Source organism: Macaca nemestrina, chromosome 2 (assembly GCF_043159975.1).
Source record: "Macaca nemestrina isolate mMacNem1 chromosome 2, mMacNem.hap1, whole genome shotgun sequence".
Taxonomy (NCBI): Eukaryota; Metazoa; Chordata; class Mammalia; order Primates; family Cercopithecidae; genus Macaca; species Macaca nemestrina.
The window spans coordinates 181511226-181525143 of NC_092126.1; the positions used below are offsets into that span (position 1 = coordinate 181511226).

At 35.3% G+C, this 13918-nt stretch overlaps 1 protein-coding gene and 1 long non-coding RNA gene across 10 annotated transcripts in view; both read right to left on the minus strand.

The window, feature by feature from the left end:
* Positions 1 to 2535, minus strand: part of LOC105477512 (zona pellucida like domain containing 1) — a 310970-nt gene extending 308435 nt beyond the window's left edge. For 8 of the 9 annotated variants that reach the window (XR_984737.2, XM_071092504.1, XM_071092503.1 and 5 more), the window contains exon 1: positions 2077 to 2198. The gene's annotated coding sequence lies outside the window, so the exon portion shown is untranslated. The other variant, XM_071092501.1, reaches the window with a different exon arrangement.
* An 8921-nt stretch (positions 2536 to 11456) lies between these two features.
* LOC105477508 (uncharacterized) lies at positions 11457 to 12622 on the minus strand. The gene is made up of 2 exons (XR_984734.2): positions 12353 to 12622; positions 11457 to 11654 (listed from the first exon to the last, which is right to left on the minus strand). It is a non-coding gene; the product is annotated as an uncharacterized lncRNA (long non-coding RNA).
* Between the last annotated feature and the right edge of the window lie 1296 nt (positions 12623 to 13918).

The window sequence follows — 13918 nt, forward strand, 5'->3', positions numbered from 1 at the left end:
GGATTACAGGCGTGAGCCACCGCACCTGGCCGATAGAAAGTAATTACTTAGGCAGATAGTGAGAGTAAAGGACTCCTGGGCAAGGCTTCCCTTTTAACAAAAAGCAGCCCCAAAATCATTTCTTTTCTAACAAAGAGCAACCTGAAAAATTGAGCTGCAGACATAGGTAAGCAAGCTGAAAGCTGGCATGGGTAAATGCTGGCAGCTGTGCCAATAGAAAAGGGCTAACTGGAAGCCAAGTATGTTCAACATGGAGGCGCCATCTTCCATTTTTTCTGTCACCACATGTACGGCAAAGAACCAGGCAACATGGCCCCTGCCAGGCAAAGAACCCATCAGCATAATAAGAGGTTAGGGTGGGGCAGCCAGCTTTATCACACACCATACAAACGGCACACCTAGTACTAACCAGTTTTTTGCACCTTATGCAAATAGCACACCTGGTCTGGCCAATCTTTTTATGCCCTATGTAAAACAGACACCGTCTCCTCAAGCTCATCTATAAAACCCATTGCATTCCACCACAGAACCGGCAACCCGTTTCTCTGGGACCCCTCTCTCTGCAGCAGAGAGAGCTATTCTTTCTTTCGCCTGTTGATCTTCCACTCTTAACGTCCCTTCGTGTGTCCACATCCTTGATTTCCTTGGCGTGAGGCAATAAATCTCAGGTATTTACCCCAGACAATAACAGCGCTTCAATAAAAGAGCAATAGGAATAACTGGTTATGGCCCCATGTGCATAGCTTTATGTTTATGTTCCTGAGATTCTTACATGAGGATTTTGTCCTCCCGTGAATAAAAAAAGAGGGGGGAGGGTCATTGTTCGGTTGTTTGTTTGGTGTTTTTGATTTTTGTTTTTTGTGTTTTGCTATTTGCAAAGAGAAAAACTCTAAACTCTAAATATGAGCTTTATTATATTCAACGACAAAGCTTCCCAACGAATCTGGAAACGCTTTGAAAAGGCCCAGTGATGTATGGATAGACACACTCGTTTGTGGTAGAGGTCAAGAATATGTTCTAACCACCAAATGGAAAGTCTGGGCATTTTTGTTTCTTTTTCTATTTTTACATATGTATTGTTTGAATTCACACCACCAACTTGAGAATACATTTGCAAGAACAATATTACAAAAAAAGCAACGACTTGTAGTATGTTTCAATTTTGAATAATATATAGCTACCAGCTTTCAATTATAAATCAATGGAAATTATATATTTCTCATTTATTTAACACCAGAGAGAAAACATACTTCCACATGATTAGATAAAAACCCAGTTTTTGTGCTTTCAGCATAAAATGCCCTTCATGTTTTTCTCCCTTTTCACTTCTTCTGTTATATAAAGGAAAGATTTCAACAGAAACTTATGAAAGAAGACAGACCAAAAAAATTCCCTTATTTGGAAGTTGATGTGTGATGCCAGTTCTGAGAGACTACAATGGCTTTTAAAATAACTTGTATAAACCCAGAAGTCTATGTAACAACTTTATGAAATGATCCAGGGTAAGATAAAAGAAACATTCAATCAAAATCTAAGAATAAAGCCAAGGTTAAATTAAGCTGTGTTTACCAGAAGTTATAAATTAATGACAAAGGTATGCAATTTTATATTTAAAAGTATATATATATATATTACTTTAAACATTTTATTTTTAGAAAGCTTTGTTACATTGTTTGTGTTTAAATAAAGAAACTTTTTATGAAAATAATTTAAAAGTAAGAAAATACATTAATATCAGTTTACTGAAGATTACGCCTAGTTCCAGAATGTAGTCAAGGTACCTCATCACTATCCAATAGGAGCCTAACTAGTTAAATTAAAAAGTGATTTAACCTCCTTAAAATAGGCTCTGCAAATAGAAATGCTAAACAATAATTTCACATAACAGCCCCTTTGAATATTTTTAACTAGTAGTCAGAACTGGCTAAGAAAAAGGCATACTCAGCTAACACCTGCAGCATTTGATGAGAAAATTCTATCTCTTCTCAATGCTGAGGTGGATAGGTATTTATGGAAAGTCACTGGTGAGCAGTGTAGCTCTTCACAAATATGGGCTTCTGTCTTCTTCATACTCACATATTGACTCATGGATTTTCATGTTTTTCACTCTCTTTCTCACAGTTTTATCTCTTCTCCATTCAGTCCAACCCAGCCTCTATGAATCAGCCCACCACAGTCTAGGTGCCAGCCTCAGTTCTACTTACACTATTGCTGAGACAGAGCCTGAGGGGGAACTCTGTTGACAATGGTTGCCAAGCCAACTGCAGCAGCTAGAATTAAGGCAAGAATTAAGAGTGAAGTCTAAGCCCATGAAACCCAGGTGGGCAAAAGGTCAGGTGCAATCCTACATGATGGAAGGAGAGAGCTAAGTTTGAAGAGTTGGGGGGTAGATTTCAATATGGCCAGAGATAAGACCCAATCCTAGAAATAGTCTACTACATTCAGAGGGATGGTGATTGGGGAGAGGGTAAAAAGCAACCAGCATCCTCAAGGACCACGATCAGACTTTATTTATTATTACAAACAAATGCCTCTAGTCATGGTAGACCAATGCAGGCATCAGGTTATCTGAAAGTGATGCCAAAGTGTTCTTATGCTATTGCACACATTCTATTCTTCTAAGTAGGATATATCCATAAATAACCTCTTCTGAAGAATTATAGAATGGTCACATTGAGAAAAATACCTGGAGGTCATAATAAGAAAGATATAATTGAATCTTTGTCTTTTGTGAGTAAACATCCTGATATAGTGAACTGGAAATGATTAATGCTTTTCTTCTTTCCTTGCCAAAAGACAGCCATTTGCTTAATTCAGTAGAAACAGAAAAGCCTTTTTTTCCCATAAATGGAATGGAACTCAAGTGGCTTTCATAGGCAGAAAAAAAAAATGAAGCTCTCATTAGATTATTTATGGAAGTAATCCAGTTTTGGAATAATAACACTCTCCTAGTGGTTTTCCATGGAATTATGGCAATAGGTAGTTACATGCAAATTCAAAGCTGGTTCAAGTGAATCCTCTGAAGCAGGACTCCATAGACACCACAGAAATATGAGGATATAACAAAAGGTGAATATGTACAAGTAAAAATAAGAGTGACATAAAACAAAGCAATGGAAAGATTTTGATGGGAGAAGTAGATGCAAAAAGAAGATTTCCCATGTATTTTTTGGTGGAGTATGGAAACCCTAAGTCTGACTATTCTGTTATGAAGCTAGTAGCCTCTGTGCTGCCTTTCAGCCCTGCCTGCTTCCCTTTGTGGTCATGTTTTATTTTTACACCCATGAGAATCTAATTCAAACAGATGTCTTGCACACAACCCTTGTTTATTTAGATTATTTTAAAATCTGTGTCAAAGGAGTGAGTAATTGAATTAATGTGTAACGTGAATACTATTTACCCTTTTTCCACCTTCTTCCTTCTGTCAGCTTAATGTCCTCCTATTCATTTTTCACTTTCCAGAAGTTGAGGGAAATACCAATTGCATGTGGGGAATTCTATTTTGGTACATAATAAGGGGATTTCTTGATTGTTCATGTTCTGTGCACTCTAGGTTTCTTGGTGCTTTTCGTATCTTCCATAATCATTGAAAACTCCCCCAAAAAGCATAGGTTATTTTATTGTTACATTTATTAATAAAATCCAACAAACTTTTCTTTATAATTCCATTTTTTTCTATCTTCTGTGAGTTTGGAGGCCACAATAATGTCAATGTTGTCTTAACATTAAATCTTAGTCAAAGAGGACCATGGCTCATTTTTTTTATGTATGCATATTTGATATGGCTTTGTTGTTTTAGCAAACAATTCAAGCGGTGCAGAAAAATACAAAAGGAACATAATTGTCACCTGAAGTCCAGCACTCAGATATTTCCAATGTTAACGTTTCTCTGAACATAGGCCCCAATGTGTCTCTGTGCCTACAGACACATATGAAAATGAATATATAATTTTATATTAAGGGGATCTTTCTATTCAGGCTATTCGAAACATGGTTTTTTTACTTAACCATATCTTGGACATGCGATTCCATGCTTATAAAATCAGAACTCTGGCCGGGCACAGTGTCTCACACCTGTAATCCCAGCACTTTGGGAGGCTGAAGTGGGCAGATCACGAGGTCAAGAGATCGAGGCCATCCTGGCCAAAATGGTGAAATCCCGTCTCTACTAAAGATACAAAGACTAGCTGGGCATGGTGGCAGGCCCCCGTAGTCCCAGCTACTCGGAAGACTGAGGCAGGAGAATCACCTGAACCCGGGAGGCGCAGGTTGCAGTGAGCCGAGATAGCGCCACTGCACTCCAGCCTGGGCGACAGAGTGAGACTGCATCTCAAAAATAAATAAAATAAAATAATAAATAAAATAAAATAAAATAATCCTCGCAGCTTGCAAGGCTGAGTGTAATCTGGCCCTGTCCACTTTTCCTATTGCATTGGCGACTTCTCCCACCTTAGTCATCTCACTGGTCTGCTTGTCATTCCTCAAGCAAACAAAGCTTATTCCTACCTGATGGCCTTGTATTTTCTGCTTCCTTCTTCCTGATGCTTTTTCTTATGTTTTTTCTTGAGAGACCACGTCATGCTTGACATTTAGATCCCAGCTGAAATATCCTCTATCTAGAGATCTCCCACGATGACTTTATATGAAGGGGCTACTCAGTCCCTCTACATTTAATCACCCTGTTATTTTCATGAGAATATTATCTCTGTCTGAAGTTATTTGATTAAGTTGTCAAATGACTGGGACATTTTTAATTGAATCATCTTAACAATAAGGAGATTAATAAACCAACCAACGGTACTTCAAGCAAATCAAGACATTATCAGAAGCCAAGACTCGAGGAACAATGGGCATGACTTTAGAATAACTTAGGGATCCTTGACTTATATCTACAAACACAAAATGACAACTGGAATGTCATCCAGAGCATACCAAGAAGTCTCACAGTTATCATTTATAAGTTAAAGAGTTTAAACCATCCTGGCATAGCTTTCTTTATTATAATATTTATAAACTGCAAGACAGTTGTCAAAATCTAAATTTTAGGTACATAAGCTTCCAATAAGTGAAATTATCTTTATGTTGTAAGGAAGATTAGAAGTTTAGCTTCAATGATGAGGTCCCTAAGACATAAAAATGGTAATAAAATATTTTTTCTCAAAATCTACTCATTAATAAGCAATCTGGCAATGGAGTCTACAGCCAGATTTTCTGTGAGTAATTGTAAATATAAATAATATTAGCATTTGAGAAAAACGTGCATCTCATCTCTGAGAGGAAAATTTTTAGAAACATTGAGAAAGAATGACCTGATTCAATTAACATGAATACCATGGACATTTGAAGAAAAAGGAGACTAATGATTCTAAAAATCATTGAATAAAGAGCATTTTATTTGATTTAAAATAAAAATGAAAACCACTATTTTGAGGACTGTTTTGGTTATTTCTTAGTAATAAACTTACAGGGCTTTAGGACTCTCAGAAGTATCCTGAAAAATGTGAACATGGGCACTAAACATACACATTAAAGAATAATTAGTAGAAAACAATTCCTGTAGAAATCAGGACAAAGTGCTTACAGTTCATTTAAGTTAAAAAAATGTATTTTCCGATTTTAAGGATACTTGAAAATTAAGCATGTCTTTCTTCCCACTGAACTATATTTTTTAAGACAATTTGGGATCTTCAGTTGGCCATGAATGTCTATTGAGTATGGATGTGTTTCCTCTACCCAGAACTTGAACTCATTAAGGGAGTGAAGCATTGTTAATTTCATAATTGTACAGAAAATTCACTTGTAGAAAGGCCTGCTGTAATTGAAGCATTGTGTCGAGCGTTCTGAAGTTGTCAAATGAAATTGAATGATGAGAATGATTTTGGTGATGGTTGTTTTGTACTATTGGGGTGAATCAATTTTTCTATCCTTTTATTAAGCATGTTACAAGTCTGCAGTGTTCTTCCCATTACTCCCCAAATACAATAATCAAAATCTCCCATTCCACTTGCACAACATTCATATCCAGTCTTTTTAGGGCTCCCTTTCCAGGTGTTTTTAAGGGTTTCAATGATTGCATGTACATGTTCCACAACTCTGTGTAGGTTGTTGGATATCCATTGTCAATTCAGGCAGCTGCTCCACAGATCTCTGCTGCTGCAGCTCTCCGAAGTCCAGATCACAGTGTTCAATAACACTTTACTGAAGACTGGGGCATTATAAAGGGAAATGGGGAGTCAGAGACAGAAAGCTTAAAAATGAAATTAGTTATTTCTCCTCCTAAAGACAATTGGTCATATCTTCTCACTGGAAGTCTCTCACCTGATCTTCATCCTCCTTAATGCTGACGCTCACTGCCAACAGGTTCCTTCCCATAGACAGAAGCATTCTAAAGGGACCATTACATTTCATTGCTCCCCCTACTTAATCAACATGAAACCATAAAATGTGTAGGGATGCCACTCTGCCCACAAGAGTCAAGGTTTCCTATAACAGAACAGTTGAATTTTTCTTTATTCCTAACTTTTCCAATACAGAATGGCATTTTGGATTTACTTATGGATAACTGGAAGGGGACATTAGAGTTTTGCCCAAAAGTAAAACACAATCTTGACCCAAGGATAAATTATGGCTCCACCCTTAGAGCAACAGAGAAAACTACTAACAGCTTTAAAATCATAATCTGGTAGTTTGAATGAATAAATTAGATCTATAACATAAATTGATCTGGAAAATATTAAAATGTTGCAAAATAACATAGCATAAAATAATTTATGTAAATATATTTTATATAAAGATACATATGGACGGTAAGTGTACAGAAACATGAGTAGGGAGGTTCTTCACCAATCTTAAAATATTGGTTGTGCGTGGGGAAGAAGACAGAATGAGCTATGAAAAATAACACAGATGGGACTTCAATTCTATAAGATTTTATTTTCAAAACTAAAATGAAAAAAATGGCAAAATATGTACACAGTATAAATCCAGGTGGTAGATAAGTGAATGAATAAACATATTTAGCAGTTCTGGTTTTGATATTTGCAGAGTAGCTTATGGTAGATAAATCATTCCATAGACAACAATCATAAAGTCTGGATAAAATTTAAGAAACAACAAGTTGACGTCACTGTAGCATGACCAAAAGAAGATAGATACCAGGAGGGAATTATACTGTGTAATGTAGGTATATTAGGCTTTTCCACTTTGTATATTTTCCAGTCTGTATGTCTCACCTACAATTCAAGCAGAAAGATGCAGGCATAGAACCACTGTCTATAGAAAGGTGGTTAAGAACCTGAACATAACCAGTTTAATTGTCTAACTAAAAGAAAAATATTTTCCATAAGATTTAAACAAGGCCTATAATTTGCTTTGGCTGTATGTCCATTTTAACAACACTGATTCTTCCCATCCGTGAGTACAGAATGATTTCCCATTTTTTGGTGTCATCTCTAATTTTTTTAGCAGTGTTCTATAATTCTCATTGTGGAGACCTTTCACCTCCATGGTTAGCTGTATTCATCAGTGTTTCATTCTTTTTATGGCTGCTTGAAAGTGGAGGGTGGGAGGAGGGAGAGGATGGAAAAACTACATATCAGGTTACTATGCTTATTACCTGGGTGATGAAATAATCTGTACACCAAACCCCCATGACAGCAATTTTACCTATATAATGAACCTGCACATGTATCCCTAAACCTAAAATGAACGTTAAAAAAAATAGAAAATAAACCAGATCTACAGTCACATAACGAAGTATTTAAAATATTCAAAATTTCCAGGACATAATCCAAAATTATTTGATACACAAAATGGGAGGAAAATGTCAACATCTTGCAAAGTAAAAGGCAATTAGTATATGCTAATTTCAAAATTACCTGGATATATTGATATTGTTAATAATGCCTATAAAGCAGCTTTCATAACCATGCTCCAAGAAAAAAGGTAAGCATTCAAGAAACAAACAGAAAGATAAAATGTCTCAGCATATAAACAGAATATATAATAAAGAACCAAATAAAAATTTTAGCACCAAATAGTATAATAATGAAATTAAAAAGTTACTCGATGAGGTCAATAACAAAATGAAAGTGACAGAGGAAAGCTTTAGTGAACTTGAAGATAGATTACTAGAAATTATCTAAGCCACACACACAAAAAGAAAAATGATGTTAAAAAATATAAACAAAGTCTCAGAGACTTGTGGGGCTATACTAAAAGACCTAACATTCATGTCATTGATATATTAATAGCAAATGAAGAAGACAAAGAGTGAGTGCAGAAAAAAAATTTGAATAAATAATGGCTAAAAGCTTCCTAAATTTGGAAAAAGATGTGAACTTATGAATTCAAGTTCATTGCACTCCAAAATAGTATAAACTAAAAGGAATTTATGTCTAGACACATCATCATCCAAACATATGCAAATATCACAACAGAAGTCAAGAAGATAGAAATAGTGGAACAAAAATGAGAAGAAACCAAGATTTAAAAAGTAAATAAAATAGTAGACCTAAATCCCAACATATAAATAATTAAATTAAAAGTACAAATGATACAAATACGCCAATTAAAAAGCATATTTCAGAATGTCCAAAAGTAGATCTAACTATATGCTATAATCAATCTATACTTTAAATGTAATGATACAGGTAAAGTAGAAATAAAAGGATAGAAAAAATGTAACACCTAAATACTAATCAAAATAAATCAGGATTGGCTATATATTATATTGGTCTTCAGAAGGAAAAAAAGCTTTGAGCTAAGAAAGATTTTCAGGGATAATAGGGGACACTACTTAGTGATAAAAGGATGAACTCATCAAGAGACTTAACAATCTTAACCATTTATTACCCAACAACAGAGCCTCAAAACACATGAGACAAAAATTGACAGAATTAAAATTGCTGTTGGAGATTTCAACACTCTCACTCAGTAGTCGATAGAACAAGTAAATAAAAATTAACAACAATATGGAAAAACAACTCACTGTTAACTAATGAGCTGGTTAACATTTATGAAACATCCCACCAACAGAAAGAATGTGCGTTCTACTCAAGTGCACATAAATATATACCAAGGCAGACCATATCTTAAGTCAACAAAAACCTTAACAAATTTATTATTCATTTTTTTTAAAAAATAAAACAATACAAGATGTGTTCTCTGATCACAATGCAATTAAACTAGAATTCAATAACAGGAAGATAACTAGGAAATCTCCAAATCCCTTGTAATTAAACAACACAATTCTAAATAATTAATAGATATGCTCTGGTTTCTCTTCAAATCATATAAATCTTTTACCTTTTACTAAATAATTCACAGATCAAAAAGGAAGTCATAAGGGAAATTGGAAAATCTTATGAACTGAATGACAATGAAAATTCAACATATCAAAATTTGTCAGATGTAGTTAAGGTGGTGATTAAAGAGAGATTAATAGCACTCAATACTTATACTAGAAGAAAAGAAATTTCTCAAGTGAACAATTTAAGTATCTATGTTAAACTAGAAAATGAAGATCAAAATATGCCCAAAGCAAGCAGAAGAAAGGAAATAATAAAAATAAGTGTAGAAACCAGTAAAATTGAAAACAGAAAAATAATATAGAAAATTAACAAAACCAAAAATTGATTAATTGAAAACAACAATAAAATTGATAAACCTCTAACCAAGCTAACACAAAAAAAGAAAGAAGATACAAATTGTCCATAACAAGGACAAAATAGCAGATATTACTAAAGACTTTGCAGATACCAAAATGATGATAAGGAAATACTACAAACATAAATTTGACAACTTGAATGGAATGGGCCAATTTCTTAAATAACATGAGCTACCACAACTCACCTAATATGAAATAGATAATTTGGATGTTCCCATATCTAATAAAGAAATTGATTTTACACTTTATAAACTTCCCTAAAATGAAGCTCCAAACCCAATGATTTCACAGATGAATGCAAACAAAGATTTAAAGAAGAATAACATTAATTCTATAAGTATCTTCCAAAAAATTGAAAGAACACCTCTCAACTCATTCTGTAAGGCCTGCTTTACCCAGATACCCGAACCAGACAAAGACAATATGAGAAAAGAAAATTATAGGTCAATATATAAAATATTACCAAATCAAACAGCAATATACAAAAGGAGTAGTACATTACTACCAAGTGGGGTCTATCCCAAAAGTGCAAGGTTGATTCAATATTTGAAAATCAACCAATGTCATACACTATATTAACAAGCTAAAGAAGAAAAAGCACATGATTATATCAATGTATCTGTTAAAATTCAAAAGTCATTCACGATAAAAGTCTCAGCAAACTAGGGGTAGAAGGGAACTTCCTTAACCTGATAGAGTGAATCTATAAAATTTTCACATCATACTTAATGGTGGAGACTGAATGCTTTTCTTCTAAGATCAGATACAAGCCAAGGGTTTCCCCTCTCACCACGCATATTTAGTACTGTACTGTATGTTCTAGCCAGTGCAATAAGCAAGGGAAAAGAATAAAGGCATACAAATTGGAAACCAAAAAAAAAAAAACCATCTCTATTTGCAAATGAAATGATTACATAGAAAATCTGAAGGAATCTTTTTTAAAAAGTGGGGCTGGGGGCAGGGTCCTAAAACTAGTAAGTAAATTTGCCAAGACCTCAGCCTACAAGGTCAACATTTAAATATCAATAGTATTTCCATACACTAAAAATAAACTATTGGAAAGTGAAATTTTAAAAAAAAGTCATGTAAAGCAGCTCCAAAAAACAAACAAAAATTTTAACTAATACTTAAATATAAGTATTTTCTACCCCCCTCCCTAATGGGTATTATCAGGTCTTCGGTCTACCCCAATTTTAGTGTCATGAAACAGGATCCTCCACCTCTGCCAAGTCCTAGGCTATACCTTATACATAAATAAAATCTGCAATTCTGATGCACATGCTTTATGATGGCAGAAATCTGTGGAAAGGAAGTTCACAGTTGGTTTGGCAGAACAAAAACAGAAAATACAGATGGCGATAGAGTCATGATTCAAGCCAATGCATTGAGAGGAAAGAGCATTTTAGAGTCATAGGTGACCACAAGAATGTAAGGACTCTGGTAACACAAAATCCTGAAGTGGTGGCATTTGGATTTTCACATGGCATGAAATGAAGATTTGACAAAATTCTACATCTAGAGTAACCATCTGACTCAGAAATGACACCTATGTACTGCTACATTAATTAAGAGAACCTTCCAAGTATTTCAAAGGGGATGCTGTCTCCTCCTGAGCAACAACAAAAAGATTCCTCTGGTTTCAGTTGTGTTTAGACATTATTTTTATTCTCATCTAGGTTCTGTGGCCACTAATAACTAGCTAGTGATTTTGGAAAACTTTCTGGCGCCAGTTTATGAATACTTTCTGAATAGTGAAGCCTCGATTAAAACAACTTTAAAAATACTTTTATTATTCATGTCCCACCAGAAAGCAAAATTTTATTTTTATATCAATACGTGCCACTAGCATTAAAAGGAAGATTGTTGAGTTGGTTTGATTGATTGATTATTCCAAGGGGTGGTAGTGCTTCTGTGAGCAGTGGGAAGTTTGTCCTGTGGATCCACCCTAAGGAGGTTCTGTGAATGTGATTGTGACCCTTGCCTTGCTCTGCAATGGAGAAAAATACTTATTATTCAGAAAGAAAAAAAATAGAAAAACTTGCAATTACATATTATGAAAAGTAATTGCAGCCTTTCTTGAACATTAAACAAAGGATACCCTTTTTAACACTTTTGAGTCAATGTTTTCCTTTCCTTCAGTGGACAGCATGCATAGGAGTAAAATAAGATCATATAGGACATGGCCAATCTAATTAATATGGCTTACTCTCATCTATCTATTTAATCTGTACAGCTATTTCATAATAAAGGTTAATTTGCTAAATATAATATAACCGGTAATTTGTAAACTACGTATTGCCTAGAAATGAAAAGTGGTACCATACAAAGTGTGAATTAAGCAAACTGTATCTTTCTTTTCCACATTGCCTTTCTATGATTTCCCCCCACCTGCCAACCCCAAATCCTTCATTTAAACATGTACTATCCAATATAGGAGCCATTAGCCACAGTTGACTATTTACATTTTAATTTATATTAATTAAAATTAAATAAAATTTAAAGTTCCAATTCCTCAGTCACACCAGCCACATTTCAAGTCTTCTATACTCACATGTTGCTAATAACTACTATATTGAACAGCCCAGCTGTTGAACATTTTCATCATTTCAGGAAGTTCTAATGGACAGAGTTGATCTAGACTCTGAGTCCTTCTGCTCTCCCTTCTCTGGCCAGGATTCTACCTACCCCGGGCACGCCTTCCCAAGTATCTTCAGATTTTTCTTCCTTCCACTACTGTTACCCTCATAACTTCCCTGTGCCTTCTCATGATGTCCCATAAAGAGCACAATTTTGTAATTCCTTCCTTGAGGACCTTTCTCTCAACTTAAATAACTTGATAAACTGGTTCATGCTTAGGCAATTTGGAGTGCTCAGAGTTCACGCATTCTCTCTCCAAAATAACACATTGGTATTTTAGCTGAAAGCTTCTGGAGACATTATGCATTTACAGAAAGGGCTGACTCTCAAAGTGGTGACTTTAGGCACCACGGTAGCCTAGTACCTTGGTGAACAAACCTCAGAATCCAAGTGGCTCTAAAGCACCTTTCAAATTACATTATCCTGTTGGCCTGTTCACCTACATTGGCCTTGGGTCACTATGCTGATTTGTCTCCTAGGAATGCTGGAATATCACTCATTGTTACCACAGAGGCATAATATTTATGCATCTAACATGACATGTATGAATAGTAGGTCCAAAGAAATATGTTTGTTTTCCTCGGAACTGTGAAAGATGCTAGAGTTCGGGATAGGGTTTTGGTAGCAGAATCCACTTACTCTGTCCATTCTGGGGGCTCCCTGCCAAAGTATCACACAAAAAACAGTTAATAGCAAAATCAGAGATGATATAAGCCCCTTAGTAATAGCTTGACAAATGTTTCCTTCTCCCCCAGTATAATGCTTTGATCAAAACTGAACTAGAAAATGCAGCTTAGACCAAGAGATATGAAGAACAAACAAAAAGGCTTCTTACTCCCTAAGTAAGAGACGATTAGGTAAGCAGACAAACTCTAGTTTGCCCTGTGGTTCACTCACTGGGTTAGAGAGAGGCTGCTGTGACTCAGGGGACAGCCCTCCCTTGCCTGCTTTCCGCATGCAACGAGAAAGACAAGAAATATCCCCTCTTGCTCAGAAGGCCCTGGCTCTCTTAACATGCTCAATAAAAAAGGTAAAGGAGAAAAAGAAGATAGCCAGGCCTGCCTCCGGAGAAACTCAACTGCTGTGTCCAGTGTTCCACATCTGGACTCAGTTAGTTGCTTCCTCATGATGTCATTTAACTTACTTTCTGTATGTAGAAATTTTATATAACTAAACTTCCATTTTTACAAGAAAAATATTCATATCAATGGCATCTCTCCGATGTTTTGTTTGCTTATTTGGGGATTTTAATTATTTTTTGTTGTTCTTTGAAGTAACCCATGCATGTAGTACTCATAGTGAAGTAGTATTAAAAGGTTTGTTTTCAAAAGAAGCAGTCCCCTCTCCTCTCCCTACCCCTCCCGGAAGCCACACTTTCATCTCTTTTTAGCTACTCCTTCTGGTTGTCACTATTACAATATTCTGGTAGTTACTGAATATTATTGTTAAGACATTTTGTTATGGAAAATTCCAAATGCATACAAAAGCTAGAGAGTAGCGTGAGGAACCCACCCTTTGTACTCAGGACTTAGCTTCAGTTATTATCAACACGTTGTCAATCCCATTTTATCTATACAGCTACCCATTTACTCGCCAACCTCAGTACAAGACAGC